The sequence below is a fragment of the Scyliorhinus torazame genome, chromosome 7, assembly GCF_047496885.1.
Source record: "Scyliorhinus torazame isolate Kashiwa2021f chromosome 7, sScyTor2.1, whole genome shotgun sequence".
NCBI classification, from domain to species: Eukaryota; Metazoa; Chordata; class Chondrichthyes; order Carcharhiniformes; family Scyliorhinidae; genus Scyliorhinus; species Scyliorhinus torazame.
The window spans coordinates 321930891-321953504 of NC_092713.1; the positions used below are offsets into that span (position 1 = coordinate 321930891).

Genomic DNA, 22614 nt, shown 5'->3' on the forward strand with positions numbered 1-22614 from the left:
TATTAGGCCATAAGACATAGGAGCAGAATTAGGCCACTCGGCCCGTCGAGTCTGCCCCGCCATTCAATCATGGCTGATATTTTTCTCATCCCCATTCTCCTGCCTTCTCCCCATAACCCCTGATCCCCTTATTAATCAAGAACCTATCTATCTCTGTCTTAAAGACACTCAGTGAATTGGCCTCCCCAGCCTTCTGCGGCAAAGAGTTCCACAGATTCACCACCCTCTGGCTGAAGAAATTCCTCCTTCCAAAGTGCATAACCTCACACTTTTCCACATTGTATTTCATTTGCCACTTCATTGCCCGCTCTCCTAGCTTGTCCAAGTCCTTCTGAAGCCCCCTTGCTTCCTCAATACTACCTGTCCCTCTACAGATCTTTGTATCATCTGCAAACTTAGCAACAGTGCCTTCAGTTCCTTCCTCCAGATCATTAATGTATATTGTGAAAAGTTGTGGTCCCAGCACAGACCCCTGAGGCACACCACTAGTCACCGTCTGCCATCCTGAAAAAGATCCCTTTATCCCCACTCTCTGCCTTCTGCCAATCAGCCAATCCTCTATCCATGCCAGGATCTTACCGTGAACACCATGGGCTCTTAACTTATTTAACAGTCTCCTATTCGGCACCTTGTCAAAGGCCTTCTGGAAATCTAAATAAATCACATCCACTGGTTCTCCTTTGTCTAACTTCCTTGTTACCTTCTCAAAGAACTCTAACAGATTTGTCAGACATGACCTCCCCTTGACGAAGCCGTGCTGACTCAGTCCTATTTTACCATGCACTTCCAAGTACTCTGCGATCTCATCTTTAATAATGGACTCAAAAATCTGACCAAAGACCGAAGTCAGGCTAACCGGCCGATAATTTCCCATCTTCTGCCTCCCTCCCTCCTTAAACAGTGGTGTTACATTAGCCGCCTTCCAGTCCTCTGGGACCCTTCCTGCCTCCAGTGATTCCTGAAAGATCATCACCAATGAAAGATTATCTGGGGTCGGCTGGAATGAGGGGTTGAGGTTACAATCCGATCAGCTTTGCTCGTATTGACTGGCGGAGCAGGGCCCGAGGGGCCGAGTGGCCTCCTCCTGGTCCTAATTTGTATGTTTACATGTATGTTCGACCCATCGTTGCCACACAACAGACAGACACGTTGCCATGGGGTTGCATTTCATATTTCTCTGCCTGCTTGTTTGTAAATTTCTCCAGATGGTTTCCTCACCTTTCCCAACCTGGGCGAATTTTCTGGTGTAACGGCAACGCCCCGAGGCCCAGCCGCCCACCCTTGTTCCACCTGAGGCTGCTTCCCGACGAGCCTCAGTTCCCGGGCTGGTGGCAGACTTTCAGAGTTGGGAGGAAGCCTGGGCAGTTACCCTGAGTTGGGATTGAGGGATTGGGGGATGCCTCGATCAGCTGCCTCCTTTCAACATCGAGCACCCACCCCAACAAGGATTCCAAACCCCCTCCCTCCCCTCCGCGGATGCTCCCTAGCCTCCGTTTCCACACCAACACTCCACACTTGCCTGGTCCTGGACACCACAGGTTGGGGACAGCTTGTAGTACCGTTCCTCTCCAGCTTGTGGCGCTGCCGGGTCGACAGAGTTACTGAAAATCTCTCTGAGGTGGGTCATTCCTGGGCAAGTGGCGAAATTCCGGCCTCCAGCCAAACACACTTTTGTCGTTGTCTGCCTGCTCATCAGGAAGCAGGCTGGGAAAATCCGGCCACCTGAACAACCCTGGCCCCTAGTGATACAGCGTGTGCCAGAGTCCTGGGTGTGCCAGAGTCCTGGGTGTGCCGGGTCCCTGGGTGTGCCGGGTCCCTGGGTGCGCCGGGCTCCTGGGTGTGCCAGAGTCCTGGGTGTGCCGGGTCCCTGGGTGCGCCGGGTCCCTGGGTGCGCCGGGTCCCTGGGTGTGCCAGAGTCCTGGGTGTGCCGGGTCCCTGGGTGTGCCGGGTCCCTGGGTGCGCCGGGTCCCTGGGTGCGCCGGGCTCCTGGGTGTGCCAGAGTCCTGGGTGTGCCGGGTCCCTGGGTGCGCCGGGTCCCTGGGTGTGCCAGAGTCCTGGGTGTGCCGGGTCCCTGGGTATGCCGGGCTCCTGGGTGTGCCGGGTCCCTGGGTGCACCGGGTCCCTGGGTGTGCCGGGCTCCTGGGTGTGCCGGGTCCCTGGGTGCGCCGGGACCCTGGGTGTGCCGGGCTCCTGGGTGCGCCGGGACCCTGGGTGCGCCGGGTCCCTGGGTGTGCCGGGTCCCTGGGTGTGCCGGGTCCCTGGGTGTGCCGGGCTCCTGGGTGTGCCAGGTCCCTGGGTGCACCGGGTCCCTGGGTGTGCCGGGCTCCTGGGTGCGCCGGGACCCTGGGTGCGCCAGGTCCCTGGGTGTGCCGGGCTCCTGGGTGTGCCGGGACCCTGGGTGCGCCGGGTCCCTGGGTGCGCCGGGTCCCTGGGTGTGCCGGATCCCTGGGTGCGCCGGGTCCCTGGGTGCACCGGGTCCCTGGGTGCGCCGGGTCCCTGGGTGTGCCGGGTCCCTGGGTGCGCCGGGTCCCTGGGTGTGCCGGGTCCCTGGGTGCGCCGGGTCCCTGGGTGCGCCGGGTCCCTGGGTGCGCCGGGTCCCTGGGTGCGCCGGGTCCCTGGGTGTGCCGGACCCCTGGGTGCGCCGGGTCCCTGGGTGCCCCGGGTCCCTGGGTGCCCCGGGTCCCTGGGTGCCCCGGGTCCCTGGGTGCCCCGGGTCCCTGGGTGCGCCGGGTCCCTGGGTGTGCCGGGTCCCTGGGTGCGCCGGGTCCCTGGGTGTGCCGGGTCCCTGGGTGCCCCGGGTCCCTGGGTGTGCCGGGGCCAGTGCTTTTTGTGGATGCTGTCCTAGCAGATTCTCTGAAAGTCTTTAGACAGCCTCAGTCCTTTCTAGAGGAGGCAACAAAATGTTGCAATGTAACTAATATACTTCCCGTATGTGAAGCCCAAAGGCATCGATATAATCGCGATAATGAAATTAACTCCTGTGTTATTGCTCAATGTCAAAGACCAGCAGCTTCTGGGAATGTTTCCCGACACTCACCTGGATAAACCAGATTATTCAAGATTTAGAATGAGACAAATTTTAACCAGACTTGTTGGGGATTCTCAAAAAATTGCATTGCAATGCCAGTTGACGTTATGGGATCATAAGGTATAGGAGCAGAATTAGGCCACTCGGTCCGTCGAGTCTGCTCCCCCATTCAATCATGGCTGATATGTTTCTCATTCCCATTCTCCTGCCTTCTCCCCATAACCCCGATCCCCTTATTGATCAAAAAACTTTCTATCTCTGTCTTAAAGACACTCAATGACTGGACAGGACGATCCCAGAATGGAACACTGACTCAAGAGGAAATTAAGTTACTTTTTATTTGTAAAGCGTGGAGGAACAGAGTCAAAGCATGTCGAATTAGTCTTTAACAACATGGGAATAAAACATTTATTAAACATGAAAAAGTTGATTATGCTAAAATGTTCCTTTACTACCCCTTAGCTTCACAATTACACATAGATTTTAAGGTTAACACGGGTTACAAAGTATCTCTTAGACAATGATGGTCACAGTAACTCACAGTCCCTTTCACCATACAGGCTGGCTGTGGTCAGACACACTCTCCACTCTGAATCCGAGTGAATATCTGTGGATTTCCCCTCCGAATCCCCTCCAGATGATTCTCATACCATGCGCCGCCTTGACTCACTGAACTCCTGATTTCAAATTCCACTTTCAGAAAGTCACACTTTCAAATCTTGTAAACAATGCTTTCCACAACTGCGTCCATCCACAATTCGTTTCCAGGTTTTACCCCTCTCCCTTCAAGTTTCCTCTGTCTTAAAGGCTTTTACGCAAACCCCGAGGTCCAACCATCGGTTTTCACGATTGTTTCAAATAATATCCCCCAAACTGTTGTAAAATCTCCCAAACCTGAAAATCACCTCAGATATCTTTCCAGAATCTCAGCTTCTACTCAGCTTTGTCTGTCTTTACTGAACAGTTCTCTGCTCTGGTACCTTCAACCTCAGACTTCTTGCAATTTCTTTTGTTTCCTTAACGAGCTGGAATTTAATTCCCTGCACTGGTTTTCTTAACCATTTCTCCATGGTATGGCTTTTCTTCTGAAAGAGCTGAGAGAGACATTCCCTCGCTAGCCTCCCAAACCATCTGTTTCGAGCAGATCTGTTTTGAGTTGCTTCTCTCTCACTACCTAACTCCAAATGCCCTGACTTCCAGTTAAACTGAGAACAAAGGAAACCGCTTCCAGCTCGAAAGTGGCTCCTGGTTACTAAGCAACAACCTCTGTTCGCCATAGCACAGTTAGAATTTAAACCGAAACCCCCACATATACAAACATCATTTTCCAGCAGCAATTTTCCTTACACAGAAACACTAAATTAAACCCACTTAAAACCAAACCTTATTTCTAATGCTTATCAAACAAATGTGAAAGGGATGGCACAGTGGTTAGCACAGTTGCTTCACAGCGGCAGGGACCCGGGTTCGATTCCCACCTTGGGTCACTGTCTGTGTGGAGTCTGCACGTTTTCCCCGTGTCTGCTTGGTTTCCTTCGGGAGCTCTGGTTTCCTCCCACAGTCCAATGATGTGCAGATGAATGGCCATGATCAGTGCGCGGGATTACGGGGATGGGGTGGCCAATTGGGCTCAGGAAGTGTGTTCTTTTAGAGAGTTGGTGCAGGCTCGAATGACCGAATGACCTCTTTCTGCACTGGAGGAATTCTATGGATTCCATGAAAATCCCTTAAAACTACCTTTGTTTTCCTGACAATTTCTTTCTGATATGGAACGTGCCTCAACAGTACAGGAAAAAAAAGTGCCCATCCATCTTTTAAGAGCAGTTAAATCAACGAACAATTGGCATCAAAGGACATTTCAAACCATTTCCATATCATACTGACTAATCGATACCAGAAAAACACATGATTAAAGCTGTAACTTTATTGACCAAGAAATCAGAAAAGTGGATATGATTTGCCTTGAACTCAGTGGAACAGAAATAATTATACTTCAAAGGGACTCTCCATGCCCTCAGCCGAGAATAATTAAGACCTTTGGTTTGCATGTGGCTGCTTTGTAAAGGTGACTGTCGCTGCTGTTAGCACAGTCTCCAGTAACGTAACTATATCCTGATCACGTGCTGCAAATCTGACCTCTCTCGGAAACACTCTCATATCTGCACAATCCATCACTTTTCAACTATGCCCATCATGGCATCCCAGGATATCTTCATCCCATTACAAACAGTATTTACACAGACGAGTCAAGAAGAATGATGCACTGGCTAGTCCACCTTTCAAGAATCAACGCAGCTGGAATCCCTTTTTCAGCATTGTGTACAGAACCAAGGCCAAGACAACATCATGAGTGGCTTGTCACAGGAAGAGATTTCAAAGACAGAACTGTACCAGTTCCTAACCACCAACAATTAACTATAAGAACTAGGAACAGGAGTAGGCCATCTGGCCCCTCGAGCCTGCTCCGCCATTCAATGAGATCATGGCTGATCTTTTGTGGACTCAGCTCCACTTTCCGGCCCGAACACCATAACCCTTAATCCCTTTATTCTTCAAAAAACTATCTATCTTTATCTTACAAACATTTAATGAAGGAGCCTCTACTGCTTCACTGGGCAAGGAATTCCATAGATTCACAACCCTTTGGGTGAAGAAGTTCCTCCTAAACTCAGTCCTAAATCTACTTCCTCTTATTTTGAGGCTATGCCCCCTAGTTCTGCTTTCACCCGCCAGTGGAAACAATCTGCCCGCATCTATCCTATCTATTCCCTTCATAATCTTATTTGTTTCTATAAGATCCCCCCTCATCCTTCTAAATTCCAACGAGTACAGTCCCAGTCTACTCAACCTCTCCTCGTACTCCAACCCCTTCAGCTCTGGGATTAACCTAGTGAATCTTGCATGCACACCCTCCAGTGCCAGTACGTCCTTTCTCAAGTAAGGAGACCAAAACTGAACACTTAGTCTTAAACTCCATCCCTCTAGCAATGAAGGACAAAATTCCATTTGCCTTCTTAATCACCTGTTGCACCTGTGAACCAACTTTTTGCGACTCATGCACTAGCACACCCAGGTCTCTCTGCATAGCAGCATGTTATAATATTTTATCATTTAAATAATAATCCCTTTTGCTGTTATTCTGACCAAAATAGATAATCTCATATTTGTCAACATTGTATTCCATCTGCCAGACCCTAGCCCATTCACTTAGCCTATCCAAATCCCTCTGCAGACTTCCAGTATCCTCTGCACTTTTTGCTTCACCACTTATCTTAGTATCGTCTGTAAACTTGGACACATTGCCCTTGGTCCCCAACTCCAAATCATTTATGTAAATTGTGAACAGATGTGGGCCCAACACTGATCCCTGAGGGACACCACTAGCTACTGATTGCCAACCAGAGAAACTATAGAACCATAGAATTCCAACAGTGCAGAAGGAAGCCATTCAGCCCATCGAGTCTGCAGCAACCCTCTGACCAACCCTCTGAAAGAGCACCCCACCTAGGCCACCACGTAACCACACCTAACCTGCACATCTTTGGACTGTGGGAGGAAACCGGAGCACCCGGAGGAAACCCACGCACACACGGGGAGAACGTGCAGACTCCGCACAGACAGTGACCCGAGGCCGCAATTGACCCCAGGTCCCTGGCACTGTGAGGCAGCAGTGCTAACCACTGTGCCACCTTGCTGCCCTTATGGAGTGAATAAATTCTCCCTCATTACCCCAACAGAGCTGACAGGTGGGGATTTGATAGTCGTTAGATTGAATCTCTGTCTCACAGAGCCTCAATATTGTTGTTAAGTTTAGTTATTAATTTTTATTTCCTCATACAAAGTCAGATTGGCTGGAGGTCCATGGGCCATTTGATCCTCTGACACTTTAACAAAGTGGCCATTCACCATGTTGCGCTTTGGCTGTCAGTTTAGTTTCAGCAGAATATTTGCTCACGTCAGCAAAAAACCTCAAATTGCTCCTGCCTTATTTGTAATGCTTTACAGAAGGGAAGAAAATATTTGCATGTATATAGCGTGTGTACAGGATTCACAGTCTCAGGACAACCAAAAGTGCTCCAGCAGAAATGAAATATATTTTGTTATATAGGAAATATCGCAGCCAATTTACGAGGAGCACGATCTAACAGACATCAATCTGTTTGAATGATGTTAGGTTAGGGACAGGTATTGTCCAGGAAACAGGGAAACATTTCCATGCTCTTTTTCGAAATGGCACCATTGGACCCTTTATACCTGCCAGAGAGGACAAGAGCAAAGAACAGCAGAGAAACAGGCCCTTCGGCCCTCCAAGCCTGTGCTTGCCCGTCTAACCCTAAAACCCTAACCCTAAAACCTCTACAGAATGGGCAAAAGACTGCACTTCTGATAGTGCCACTCTCCCCCAGTCCTGGCACTGGAGTATCAGCCCAGAGAAAGTACTCAAGCTTCTGAAGTGAGATTGAAGGCACAATCTTCGCACTGAAGGGCAAGTGAGCTGCATCACTGGGCCACAAATGGCACCTTGAGGCTGAATTGCAAGATGAAGATTGAGCTCTCTTACCTGTCTTGATAGAGGTTAAAACCAGGGATACTGAATTCAGGATTGCCATGTTTTATTTACTATTCCTTGTTTACCCACGGCAAACAACAGTTAGTTCCATATTCCATACATGGTTAGTCATTCAATTGACTTATTTTTCAGAGAAAATGAAAAAGACCGTGCAGCAGAGTGTTTCTTATGAAGAAGATAAATATTACTGCCTTTGTTACTCTAAACACTGTGCTTAATCTTCCTCATTACCTTCATGAAGAATAAGTGATTTGTGCCAATTTTGAAATGGACTGTGTTGCAGTGGAACTAAACTTCAGATCAAATTGAGCCTTTATATTCCATGTACTGAGTCTCGCTTGGGGTGTTTTGTGTGGGAGCAGACTGATATCCAGGAGTGAGTTCAAGGCAGTAATCTCACAAGTAGGAGTGGGGAGTGTTGATCACAGTAATGATAAACAAGTACAAAGGAAGTGATGCACTTAATGAAGAAATTGAACTGTTAGTTAAATTAATAAAGTAAAAATTAAACCCAATGATGTATCATTTGAACTAATTCCCGAAGCTAGTCAACAATTACTGAGAAAGTGCAAAAACCCATTAAAATAAAAACCTTCCTGTTGGAAAACAGCCAATCAGATTGAAGGAACCAAATCATGAACAATCCAACCCTCATGGATTCAAAGACAGCAAGCTAAGAAAATAAATGATAAAAAGAGACTTGTTTTTGTGGCCTCAAATAACTTTAAACATTATACAATAGCAGCTTGTTTTGTAACAGCCAGAATGACAGGATTGTATTCACTGGAGTTTAGAAGAATGAGGTGTCATCTCACAGAAACCCATCAAATTCTAACAGGACTGGACAGGGTAGATGCAGGAAGGATGTTCCTGATGGTGGGTGTGTCCAGAACCAGGGGTCACAGTCTGGGAATATGGGGTCGACCATTTCGGACAGAGATGAGGAGAAATTTCTTCACCCAGAGAGCGGTGAGCCTGTGGAATTTGTTACCACAGGAAATAGTTGATGCCAAAACATTGCATGTTTTCAAGAAGCAGTTAGATATAGCACTTAGGACGAAGGGGATCAAAGGATATGGGGGGGTGGGGGGGGGGGGGGGGTGAGGGAAAGCGGGGTTAGGCTGCTGAGTTGAATGATCAGCCATGATCATAATGAATGGCAGAGCAGGTTCGAAGGGCCGAATGGCCTCCTCTTGCAACTATTTTCTATGTTTCTATTATGGAGTCCATGTCCTTAAAAAAGCCAAGACATTGGCACACAGCCAAAGAGACATAAATCTTTCAGGCATAAAGATTTCCCCTTCAATGTTGAGGCAAAGGCACGCCATGTTATTATAAAATTATACTGAATTGTAAGTATAATTATCTTCAAATCAATATTTGTTTGAATATCCAAGTTGTATCTTAAGATGGATTTAAAAATTGCATGTAATTTTAAGTAGAATTGTCACGTTATAATTACCATATATTCAATGATATATTATTCATTACTAAATGCAATCTGTAATTGATCCTGATAAAAAATATTCATAAGCAAGTATAAAACAGTTGTAGTCTCATATTTGTGTCCTCATGAGCTCACATATAGATAATAATATCCTCGAATTTTTAAGTTAGGATTCTAAGTACTGATATTTGTAAACTTAAAAAGAGTTATTTCTGTGAGAACATACCTGTAGATATTCTACCTTTAAATAGTTTTTGAAGTTTGAAAGTTCCTCAGAGGGAGGACATTTCCTTTCAGAGCCCAGTCTCTAACTGGCAAAACCTACTCAATTCCTTTAATGATCTGAAATTCCTCTCAGTCGAAGTCTTAAGCTGACAATCTGTTTGACTGAGTAGGTTTACCTTGCTGGGGTGGGATGGATAAAAATAATAAACTGTTAACGTTGGTGTTTACTCGCTCATCTAAACTGCGAGTTATTATCAAATATTCACTCTCGTGCACATGCTCCAATCACTCAGCATATTTTGAGCTATGAGAAAAGGTGATTCTGCGGCAATTGTCTTTGAATTTGAAATGAAATTAATCCAACTGAATCATCTTTCACCTGTCCTTCACATTTTCTCCCTCCTCTCTTGATCATCCTGCTTGGAATGTGATTCTTTGTTCTCTGGAATACCTTCTGGTATGTTGCCAAATCCGACTTTCTGGAAAATCAAGGAGTGAGTGTCAGGAAACTGTGGAGCAGCCAGTGCCTGCCACCTAAAGTACACTCAATGTGGGAGGTGAATGAAGAGGAATGTCCCGAATGGGAATAATTGGAGTTTAAAGAAAGAATGTTATAGTAATCTTTATTATTATCACAAATCGGCTTAAATTAACACTGCAATGAAGTTACTATGAAAAGCGGCCACACTCCGGCGCCTGTTCGGGTACACAGAGGGAGAATTCAGAATGTCCAATTCACCTAACAGCACGTCTTACGGAACTTGTGGGAGGCAACTGGAGCACCCGGAGGAAACCCGCGCAGACACGGGGAGAACGTGCAGACTCCGCACAGACAGTGACCCAAGCCGGGAATCAAACCTGGGACCCTGGCGCTGTGAAGAAATTGTGCTAATCACTGTAGAAATAGTCCGACCTACTTCTGCCAGGGCTGGGGGGAGTACTGGTGGGTGGCCGGGGGGTGGGCTGTGGGTTGGGGAGGAACAGCACAACTGGTGCCATCTTTTTGGGTGTGACCGGTGTGTGTGGTGCAGGCGTACGCGTGGCTGCAGCTTGTTAGCCCTGCGCATGTCCAGCACGGTCCCGGCAATTCTCCCACCATTTTCCACGTGTTCCACGGGTGTTTCACGCGGCGCTGGTGCTTGCCCATGACTGGTAGTGGAAGCGATGCAGGTGTGGCACTGATTCCTCCGGTGTGGAACTCCACAGATCCTCCGTTAGCCCACAAACCCAAACCAAACCACCAGAAAAAGAGAATCCAGCCCAAAATCGCCAGAGTCCCAGATGACCAGAGGCTGCTTTCCCCTTTGAGGGGGAGAGCTGACTGGTGGTGGTTTAACCCGAGGGTCACCACACCTCAGGGGAAGGGCACGTTTGAGAAGGCGGAGCCTTCATGAATAACTTCAGCCGGTACGAGAATTGAACCCACACTCTGCATCACGAAGCGGCTGTCCATCCAAGTGAGTTAAACCAGCCCCTGTGTGTGTAGCTGAACAGCTGGCAAAAGACTTGGAACCAAGTTACTGCCCAACATACCTGGCACAGGGGAAACTAAGCGGAGCTGCTGATTGGCTGTTGCATGGGAAATTTGCATACGTCTGTGTGCTCACCCTAACTTGAAGGTGGTTTGTGGAGGAGCTGTTGTCAAGTGACACTTAAACCAGAAACACTTCTTCAGTGTTTCCCTCCGTCCCCCCTCCTCTAACCAAAAAAAACCCAACCGCTGTTAAGATCAAGAGGAAGGCTCGAGGGCAGGTAGAAGTAGAAAGAAGTTGAACCGTGACGTCACAGCCTGTAGGTAAGTGATTGGCTGGTGACTGGTAAGTAGTTTTTCTTTTATTTTCCTTCAGGTGTTATCGTGCGGGGCGCAGAGGTTGCTGAGTGAATGCTTGCTGAGAAGGGGAGTGAATAACAGGTAAGCTCTTTCTTTCTTTTTCTTTTTTTATCGAGAGGGGATGGCAGGGAAGGTAGTGCAATGTTCCTCCTGCAGAATGTTTGAGGTGAGGAACACCGTCAGTGTCCCTGCTGATTTCATCTGTGGGAAGTGCACCCATCTCCAGCTCCTCAGAAACCGCGTTAGGGAACTGGAGCTGGAGCTGGATGAACTTCGGATCATTCGGGAGGCAGAGGTGGTCATAGATACAGGAGGTTGAGAGTAGTGAGGTCATGAGTAAGGTTTCAATGTTGCAGGAGTGTACCAGCAGGCATGAAGGTGGTTTAAAGTGCGTCTTCTTCAATGCCAGGAGCATCTGGAAAAAGGTGGGTGAACCTGCGGCATGGGTTGGTACCTGGGACTTCGATGTTGTGGCCATTTCGGAGACATGGATAGAGCAGGGAGAGGAATGGTTGTTGCAGGTGCCGGGGTTTAGATATTTCAGTAAGCTCAGGGAAGGTGGTAAAAGAGGGGGAGGGGTGGCATTGTTAGTCAAGGACAGTATTACGGTGGCAGAAAGGACGTTTGATGAGGACTCGTCTACTGAGGTAGTATGGGCTGAGGTTAGAAACAGGAAAGGAGAGGTCACCCTGTTCGGGGTTTTCTATAGGCCTCCGAAAAGTTCCAGATATGTAGAGGAAAGGATTGCAAAGATGATTCTGGATAGGAGCGAAAGTAACAGGGTAGTTGTTATGGGGGACTTTAACTTTCCAAATATTGACTAGAAACGCTATAGTTCGAGTACTTTAGATGGGTCTGTTTTTGTCCAATGTGTGCAGGAGGGTTTCCTGACACAGTATGTAGATAGGCCAACGAGAGGCGAGTCCATATTAGATTTGGTACTGGGTAATGAACCAGGACAGGTATTAGATTTGGAAGTAGGCGAGCACTTTGGTGATAGTGACCACAATTCGATTACGTTTACTTTAGTGATGGAAAGCGATAGGTATATACCGCAGGGCAAGAGTTATATCTGGGGGAAAGGCAATTATGATGCGATGAGGCAAGACTTAGGATGCATCGGATGGAGAGAAAAACTGCAGGGGATGGGCACAATGGAAATGTGGAGCTTGTTCAAGGAACAGCTACTGCATGTCCTTGATAAGTATGTACCTGTCAGGCAGGGAGGAAGTGGTCGAGCAAGGGAACTGTGGTTTACTAAAGCAGTCGAAACACTTGTCAAGAGGAAGAAGGAGGAATATGTAAAGCTGAAATGTGAAGGTTCAGTAAGGGCGCTCGAGAGTTACAAGTTAGCTAGGAAGGACCTAAAGAGAGAGCTAAGAAGAGCCAGGAGGGGACATGAGAAGTCTTTGGCAGCTGGGATCAAGGATAACCCTAAAGCTTTCTACAGATATGTAAGGAATAAACGAATGACTAGGGTAAGAGTAGGGCCCGTCAAGTACAGTAGTAGGAAGTTGTGCTTGGAGTCCGAGGAGATAGGAGAGGTGCTAAATGAATATTTTTTGTTAGGTCGCACAAAGGAAAAAGATAATGTTGTCGAGGAGAATACTGAGATTCAGGCTACCAGACTAGAAGGGCTTGAGGTTCATCAGAAGGAGGTGTTAGTAATTCTGGAAAGTGTGAAAATAGATAAGTCCCCTGGGCCGGATGGGATTTATCCTAGGATTCTCTGGGAAGCTAGGGAGGAGATTGCTGAGCCTTTGGTTTTGATCTTTAAGTCATCTTTGTCTACAGGAATAGTGCCAGAAGACTGGAGGATAGCGAATGTTGTCCCCTTGTTCAAGTAGGGGAGTAGAGACAACCCCAGTAACTATAGACCAGTGAGCCTTACTTCTGTTGTGGGCAAAATCTTGGAAAGGTTTATGAGAGATAGGATGTACAATCATCTGGAAAGGAATAATTTGATTAGAGATAGTCAACACGGTTTTGTGAAGGGTAGGTCGTGCCTCACAAACCTTATTGAGTTCTTTGAGAAGGTGACCAAACAGGTGGATGAGGGTAAAGCAGTTGATGTGGCATATATGGATTTCAGTAAAGTGTTTGATAAGGTTACCCATGGTAGGCTACTGCAGAAAATACGGAGGCATGGGATTCAGGGTGATTTAGCAGTTTGGATCAGAAATTGGCTAGCTGGAAGAAGACAAAGGGTGGTGGTTGATGGGAAATGTTCAGACTGGAGTCCAGTTACTAGTGGTGTACCACAAGGATCTGTTTTGGGGCCACTGCTGTTTGTCATTTTTATAAATGACCTGGAGGAGGGCGTAGAAGGATGGGTGAGTAAATTTGCAGATGACACTAAAGTCGGTGGAGTTGTGGACAATGCGGAAGGATGCTACAAGTTACAGAGGGACATAGATAAGCTGCAGCGCTGGGCTGAGAGGTGGCAAATGGAGTTTCATGTAGAAAAGTGTGAGGTGATTTATTTTGGAAGAAATAACAGGAAGACAGAGTACTGGGCTAATGGTAAGATTCTTGGCAGTGTGGATGAGCACAGAGAGATCACGGTGTCCATGTACATAGATCCCAGAAAGTTGCCACCCAGGTTGAGAGGGTTGTTAAGAAGGCGTACGGTGTGTTAGCTTTTATTGGTAGAGGGATTGAGTTTTGGAGCCATGAGGTCATGTTGCAGGTGTACAAAACTCTGGTGAGGCCGCATTTGGAGTATTGCGTACAATTCTGGTCGCCGCATTAAAGGAAGGATGTGGAAGCATTGGAAAGGGTGCAGAGGAGATTTACCAGGATGTTGCCTGGTATGGAGGGAAGATCTTATGAGGAAAGGCTGAGGGACTTGAGGCTGGTTTTGTTAAGTTAAAAGGTGACTTAATTGAGGCATACAAGATGATCAGAGGATTGGATAGGATGGACAGTGAGAGCCTTTTTCCTCGGATGGTAATGTCTAGCACGAGGGGACATAGCTTTAAATTGGGGGGAGATAGATATAGGACAGATGTCAGAGGGAGGTTCTTTACTCAGAGAGTAGTAAGGGCGTGGAATGCCCTGCCTGCAACAGGAGTGGACACGCCAACACTAAGGGCATTCAAATGGTCATTGGATAAACATATGGACGATAAGGGAATAGTGTAGATGGGCTTTAGAGTGGTTTCACAGGTCGGCGCAACATCGAGGGTCGAAGGGCCTGTACTGCGCTGTAATGTTCTATGTTCTATGTTCTATGTTCTAAGGTCAAACACTAAGGGCGGGGGTGTTGGTGTGGATGGGTAGTGAAGAGAGAAATAAAGAATATGAAATGACAATGCTCTTGTAATGATATGACAGGTTTGATGGTGTGTATTGAGGTAAGGAGTCCAGAGGGTCAGAGATGATAAGTTTGTGATGAGCTGACTAATCGAATGCAAAGCTGCAAGAGAGAACTCCATTTAATCAGGATCGCGGTTAGAGGAATATTAAAACCTGCCAAATCTGCCGTTCCTGTTCAGGGTTCAGAGACCCAGCTGGGTGCCACACGTCACACTTGCAAAGCACTCCTCATTCAAGATCTAGACTGTGAATATTCACCACCTGCTCAGGCACATACTCACGTCACCCAGTTTAATTTCCGGCCCTACTCTTAATTCGGGCCAAACAAAATCTGGAGAAATATAGATTGTTTTAGGGTGGCACAGTGGCACCTAATAACAATCTTTATTATTGTCACAAGTAGGCTTACATTCACACTGCAATGAAGTTACTGTGAAAATACCCTAGTCGCCACATTCCGCCTCCTGTTCAGGTACACTGAGGGAGAATTCAGAATGTCCAATTCACCTAACAGCGCGTCCTTCGGGACTTGTGGGAGGAAACCGGAGCACCCGGAGGAAACCCACGCAGACGCAGGGAGAACAGTGGTTAGCACTGCTGCCTCAAGGCGGCAGTGACCCGGGTTCAATTCGTTCCTCGGGTCGCTGTCTGTGTGGAGTCTACGCGTTCTCCCCGTGTCTGCGTGCGTTTCCTCCGGGTGCTCCGGTTTTCTCCCACAGTCCAAAGATGTGCAGTTTAGGTGGATTATGGGATGGGAAGGGAGAGCGGACCTACGTAGTATGCTCTTTCAGAGGGTCAGTGCAGACCTGATGGGCTGAATGGCTTCCTTTCCACTGCAGGAATTCTATGTTTTTATTCTAGTGTTTCTCGCATGTTATAGCGGCAGGAGAACGGGAAATATTCATGGCCAGCTAAGGCCCTCTCTCGACCTAAGCTTGGGGGAGGGCTACCTGATTCCTTACCTGCCCACTGTATTATGGTAGAGACCTTAAGGGTGGGAGGGAAGGTAGTGGCTGGCTACCTGCATATAATAATCGCTTATTGTCACAAATAGGCTTCAATGAAGTTACTGTGAAAAGCCCCCAGTCGCCACATTCCGGCTCCTGTTCGGGGAGGCCGGTACGGGAGTTGAACCCACACTGCTGGCCTTGTTCTGCATTACAAGCCAGCTGCTTAGCCCACTGTGCCATACTTATCCCATTTTATGTGCCCCTAAACATTCTGTAAATACACCAGTTGGCGAGGAGGGCGGAGAAAAAATCCACCATGTTTATTTGACATGATGTGGAGATGCCGGCGTTGGACTGGGGTGAGCACAGTAAGAAGTCTTACAACACCAGGTTAAAGTCCAACAGGTTTGTTTCGAATCACTAGCTTTCGGAGCGCTGCTCCTTCCTCAGGTGAATGAAGAGGTGGGTTCCAGAAACATATATATAGACAAAGTTAAAGATGCAAGACGATAATTTGAATGCCAGTCTTTGCAGGTAATTAAGTCTTTACAGGTCCAGATGGTGCGACTGGAGAGAGGGTTAATTACAGGTTAAAGAGGTGTGAATTGTCTCAAGCCAGGATAGTTGGTAGGATTTCGCAAGCCCAGGCCAGATGGTGGGGGGTGAATGTAATGCAAAATGAATCCAAGGTCCAAGTTGAGCCTGTGCTCATGTGTGCGGAACGCGGCTATAAGTTTCTGCTCGGCGATTCTGCGTTGTCGCGCGTCCTGAAGGCTGCCTTGGAGAATGCTTACCCGGAGATCAGAGGCTGAATGCCCTTGACTGCTGAAATGTTCCCCGACTGGAAGGGAACATTCCTGTCTGGCGATTGTCGCGCGATGTCCGTTCATCCGTTGTCGCAGCGTCTGCATGGTCTCGCCAATGTACCACGCTTCAGGACGTCCTTTCCTGCAGCGTATGAGGTAGACAACATTGGCTGAGTCGCACGAGTATGTACCGCGTACCTGGTGGGTGGTTTTCTCACGTGTAATGGTGAGACCCATGTCGATGATCTGGCACGTCTTGCAGAGATTGCCATGGCAGGGTTGTGGGGGTGGGGGGATGACCTTGGTAAGATGTTCATCTTCATCGATGACATGTTGAAGGCTGTGAAGAAGGTGTCGTAGTTTCTCTGCTCCGGGAAAGTACTGGACGACCAAGGGTATTCTGTCAGTTGTATCCGTGTTTGTCTTCTGAGGTGGTCAGTGCGGTTTTTTGCTGTGGTGCGTTGGAACTGTCGATCGATGAGTCGAGCGCCATATCCCGTTCTTTTGAGGGCATCTTTCAGCATCTGTAGATATCTGTTACGCTCCTCCTCGTCTGAGCAGATCCTGTGTCACCAGAGGGCTTGTCCGTAGGGGATGGCTTCTTTAATGTGTTTAGGGTGGAAGCTGGAGAAGTGGAGCATCGTGAGGTTATCCGTGGGCTTGCGGTAAAGCGAAGTGCTGAGGTGACCGTCCTTGATGGAGATGAGTGTGTCCAAGAATGCAATCGATTCTGGAGAGTAGTCCATGAAGAGTCTGATGGTGGGATGGAACTTATTGATGTCATCGTGTAGTCGTTTCAGTGATTCTTCGCCATAGGTCCAAAGGAAAAAAATGTCATTAATGTATCTGGTGTATAATGTCGGTTGAAGGTCCTGTGCGTTAAGGAGGTCTTGTTCAAACTTGTGCATGAAGATGTTGGCATTTTGAGGTGCGAATTTGGTCCCCATGGCTGTTCCGTGCGTCTGGATGAAGAACTTGTTGTCGAAGGTGAAGACGTGATCCAGAATGAAGCGGATGAGTTGCAGAATTGCGTTTGGAGATTGGCAGTTGTCAGTGTTGAGTACTGAGGCTGTTGCAGCAATGCCGTCTGTAACGAAAAGGGTTTCCTTTACTCCACAACAGGCTGGTATTGGGTGTCACAGATAACTGGGGGTGTCTCTCTCCTGCAGGTGTTGAAACCACGACCCGGAAGTGTCGCACTGGGGCAGCTTCGCCAGAGAGAGGGGACAAGTCTCACTGTTTTACCTAACCAGTGAGGTTGTCCTTATGCCACACCAGTTACCCTGACTGCCACCTACGCCTGTGTGTGTCTCTCTCCTATGATGGTGAAATGTCACCTGGAAGCGCCCCACTAGTGTAACTTCACAAGAGAGAGAGAAAGAGGGACCGCTGTTTATTCCTGACCAGTAGCCTCTCTTGAGTGAGCGTGTTCGAAGCGCTCAGATTCCCTTTTCTGGTCCTTGGCTACGGGATTATGTCCTGGCAATTATTGTGACTTGACCAGAGCGGACAGTGAAAGGAAGGTGAGAACCACAATAATGGTAGTTTTAAAAATAATTGATTTATTCAAGAGAAATTAAGTCTTCTGCAACTCAGATTACCCCACACACACAAACACCAATTATGAAATACTATGTGTAAAACAGGAGACTAAACGGCACATCGAAAATTCTTACAGCTTACACAGGTTTACTTTAGCGACGCAAACACAGATACACAGATATATTTACTCACCCACCCCAAACCTCGACAAACTATACTGATTGGGAGTTTTCTGTGAGCTGGAGGAATATACTCACCGCTCCAGGGACAGGATAGTTAAAAAAACATTGGCACAGATTTCTTTAGATCTTCTTCCAAGCTGGCCGGTCCTTGTGGCTGTTGTTCCTCCGGTTCTCATGGTCTGTTTTCAGCCAGGCGAAGTGTGTGTCAGGCAAGAGAGTAGAGTTCACCCAACCATTCCTCAGACTTGTCATTTTAAGGGCAAAACCCTGAATGGGTCAAATACCGACCCATTCAGGTGAGTTCCAGGACAAAGGAAGCCTTTCTGATTGTTGACAGAATGGAAGTGATCAAGTTCCCCAATCAAAAGGTGTCAGAATGTAATTTGATTTTAATCAGTGCCCTGACAAAAGTTTGCAATGTCTATGGTTTCTGCTGGTCTCTTGACAATGGTCGCTGGAGACAACTTTAATTGTTATCGCATTAAGGTATTGTGCTTCCGTCTGGCCAGGGCAACAAGTGATTTGCATTTCAACTGCCCCTGGTCTCTGAATGAGATCGGGCCGTTTTATGACTCATGGCCTGTTTGTCTTGATTCAGCTGTCTGCCTGCAGACATGGGCCGGGATTCTCCCCTACCCGGCAGGTCGGGGGATCCCGGCGTAATGGAGTGACGGGAACCAGTGGCGGGAAAGGCCTTTGGCGCCACGCCAGCCGGGGCTGAAGGGGCCTCGCCGGGCGACGCATGCGCGGGAGCATCGCGGCTGCTGACGTCATCCCCGCGCATGTGCAGGGGAGGGGGTCTCTTCCGCCTCCGCCATCGTGAAGACCATGGCGAAGGCAGAAGAAAAAGAGTGCCCCCACGGCGCAGGCCCGCCCGCCGATCGGTGGGCCCCGATCACGGGCCAGGCCACCGTGGGGGCACCCCCCAGGGCCAGATCGCCCTGAGCCCCCCCCAGGACCCTGGAGCCCACCCACGCCGCCTGCTCCCGCCGGTAAGGTAGGTGATTTAATCCACGCCGGTGTGAGAGGGTTGACAGCGGCAGGAATTGGGCCCATCGCAGGGCGGAGAATCGCCGGGGGCAGGCGCGATTCCCGCCCCCGCCGATTCTCTGGTGACAGAGAATTCGGGACACGGCGGGGGCGGGATTCACGCCAGCCCCCGGCGATTCTCCGACCTGGCGGGGGGTCGGAGAATCCCGCCCATGGTTTGTACAGCAATCTGTCCTTTTAAAATGGAATGTCCTGATCCAACATGTCCAGTTCATTTTGGTCCTTTGATGAGTTTGCTACAACTTACACGTCGTCATGGGGGATAGAACAAAGAATAAAGAAATGTACAGCACAGGAACAGGCCCTTCGGCCCTCCAAGCCCGTGCCGACCATGCTGCCCGACTAAACTACAATCTTCTACACTTCCTGGGTCCGTATCCCTCTATTCCCATCCTATTCATGTATTTGTCAAGATGCCCCTTAAATGTCACTATCGTCCCTGCTTCCACCACCTCCTCCGGTAGCGAGTTCCAGGCACCCACTACCCTCTGCGTAAAAAACTTGCCTCGTACATCTACTCTAAACCTTGCCCCTCTCACCTTAAACCTATGCCCCCTAGTAATTGACCCCTCTACCCCGGGGAAAAGCCTCTGAGTATCCACTCTGTCTATGCCCCTCATAATTTTGTAGACCTCTATCAGGTCGCCCCGCAACCTCCTTCGTTCCAGTGAGAACTGGATGCTGGTGCAGAGTGCCGAGACGTCCATTGTGACGAGGAATGTTCCTGGTTCAACTGGTCCATGGGTGCTGAGTTTCTGTAAGAAGTTCCCGGAGCAGAAAAACTACAACATCTTCTTTGCAGTCTTCAACTCATCATCGATGAAGACAAACTACTTGTCTTCAAACAACCGTGCAACCTCAAACAAATCATTGTTTGCAGCAAACTACCCAGTCTTCAGAACAGTGACAACGACACCACACAACCCTGCCATGGCAATCTCTGAAAGACGTGCCAGATCATCGACATGGGTACCACCATTACACGTGAGAACACCACCCACCAGGTACACGGTACATCCTCGTGCGACTCGACCACTGTTGTCTACCTCATACGCTGCAGGAATGGATGTCCCAAGGCGTGGTACATTGGTGAGACCATGCAGACGCTGCGACAATGAATGAATGGACATCGCGCGACAATCTTCAGGCAGGAATGTTCCCTTCCAGTCGGGGAACACTTCAGCAGCCAAGGGCATTCAGCTTCTGATCTTCGGGTAAGCGTTCTCCAAGACGGCCTTCAGGACGTGCGACAACGCAGAATCGCCGAGCAGAAACTTACAGCCAAGTTCCGCACACATGAGTACGGCCTCAATTGGGACCTTAGATTCATTTTTTAAAAATTTAAACGCATTTTATTCAAACTTGTATCAAAGTAGTTACAGCAAATAAACACCCCGGGAAACATTCTTCCCAACAATCAACTATACAGTCTGGACAGATTTTCCTCCTCTTTCACCCCTTTCCCCCCCCCCGCCCGCGCCCCCCCCCCCCCCACCCTGCGACGAACAGTTCCTCAAACACGGTCACAAACATCCCCCACCCCTTCTCAAACTCCCCTGCTGATCCCCTTAACTCATACTTTATCTTCACTAACCACAAGTCATACAGGTCACCCAACCAAGCTGCTACCCCCGGTGGCGATGCCGACCGCCACTTCAGCAAAATTCGTCGCCGTGCAATTAGAGAGGCGAAGGCCATGACATCGGCCTTCCTCCTCTCCATGAGCTCCGGCTTCTCTGAAACACCAAATATCGTCACCAAAGGGTCCGGGTCCACTCCCTCCTCCACTATCCTGGCTAAGATCGTGAACACTCCCGCCCAGAAACTTCCCAATTTTTCACAACCCCAAAACATGTGCGCATGATTCGCTGGGCCCCGCCCATACCTCTCACACTCATCTGCTACCCCCTGAAAGAACCCACTCATTCTCACCCTCTGCACCACCTTGAACTGTATCAGGCTCATCCTTGCACACGAGGAGGTCCCGTTTACCCTTCGCAGTGCCTCACTCCATACTCCCCAATGGATCTCCATTCCCAACTCCGCTTCCCATTTCTCCTTGATCTTCACCACCCGCTCGCCTCCCTGCTCCCCCAGCCACTTATATATATCCCCAATTCTTCCCTCCCCTTCCACATCTGGAAGCAGCAGTCGCTCCAGTAGGGTGTATCCCGGCAATCTAGGACCTTAGATTCACGTTGCATTACATACACCCCCCCCCACCATCTGGCCTGGGCTTGCAAAGTTCTACCAACTGTCCTTGCTTGAGACAATTCACACTCTTTAACCTGGGGTTACCCCTCTGTCTGGCTCTGTAAAGACTTAATTACCTGCAAATGCTCGCATTCAAAGTATCGTCTTGCAACTTTGACTTTGTCTCTTATATGTTTCTGGAACCCACCTCTTCATTCACCAGAGGAAGGAGCTGGGGTCCAAAAGCTAGTGATTCAAACCACGAGCTCAAAGCAAAGTTTGCTGTGAAATAAAGTGTCCATACAGAAAGATATCGGCCTGGATGTGGACCTCATGATGAAGGCTCAGTTTGATAAGAAATAAAGTGTCTTTCCAGAAAGCCTGGTGTCAGTGAATACAGAACTCTCGATCCTCCAGGGACCCTGAATAAATGACCCTGCCAGCAAGTCCATTACCAGCTGTAAACCAGAGACTTTAATCGGCGAGCGTGCTGTGAGGAAAGCGTGCTACAGAGCCACCAATCAAAGCAAAGCTCTTGGGTGGGATTCTCCGTTCCTCCGCAACAGATTTCAAGTGCACCGTGCCCCCAGGGTACTCCGTCTTGCCACCAGCCAATGGGGTTTCCCATTGTGGGCAGCCCCGTGTGGCTGGGAGACCCCTGGCTGCCAGCGCAACGGAGAATCCCGACAGCGGAGAATCCAGCACCTTATCTTTTACCTTCTTCCTTATTATTTTTACCCCCTTCCACCCCTCTGTGTTTGGCTGTCTTGTGTATAGGGGTAGAGGGTGGGACAGTTAAAGGGCATAGTAGGTCAACTTGTCATTATTCAATTGCATTTACCCTCTATTTCATCTTGATTCTTGTTATAAATACATGGTCCTTATGTTTCAGCTTCCAAACCTGGTGACTGTGATTACTGGGAGCCAAGAGCCGAAGATGGTGGGAATTGGAATAAGAATTATTGGTTAATTCGCTTGTGTTGTGATTCTGGGACATGTGGGGCTGGAATTGATTGCGGACTAGCCCAGGGTGACGTAACATTCTTCAAAAGCTTCTCTCAGATCTTCCATTGTCCCTCCTACATTCCCATCAGCTGCTTGACCACACTCAGCGAGCCAGTGTGAAACACTCTGCAGCTATCCTGTCCATAAACAAGACAATACAGAAAACACACATCTGTGTGCTCACACTGGGCAGGTAAAACCATTACCGGACGTCTCTCCCACATTGTATTTTGAGCTGTCTGGGGTGCTAATTCACATTGTAAATCTTGATGTTTGGAACATAATTGAATCAGAATAAAATCAGAATGGAAATGAATAAAAATCGCTCATTGTCACAAGTAGGTTTCAAATAAAGTTACTGTGAAAAGCCCCTAGTCGCCATATTCCGGCGCCTGTTCGGGAAAGGCTGGTACAGGAACTGAACCCACGCTGTTGGCCTGCCTTGGTCTGCTTTATAACAGCCAGCT

At 48.6% G+C, this 22614-nt stretch overlaps 1 long non-coding RNA gene across 1 annotated transcript in view; it reads left to right on the forward strand.

Moving 5' to 3' along the window:
- The window catches only part of LOC140427512 (uncharacterized), a 105894-nt gene extending 83677 nt beyond the window's left edge, over nucleotides 1–22217 (forward strand). The window contains exons 2-3 of the long non-coding RNA XR_011948537.1: nucleotides 11118–11182; nucleotides 22035–22217. This is a non-coding gene — a long non-coding RNA (uncharacterized lncRNA). The remainder of the gene's footprint in view (nucleotides 1–11117; nucleotides 11183–22034) is intronic.
- The last annotated feature ends 397 nt before the right edge of the window (nucleotides 22218–22614 follow it).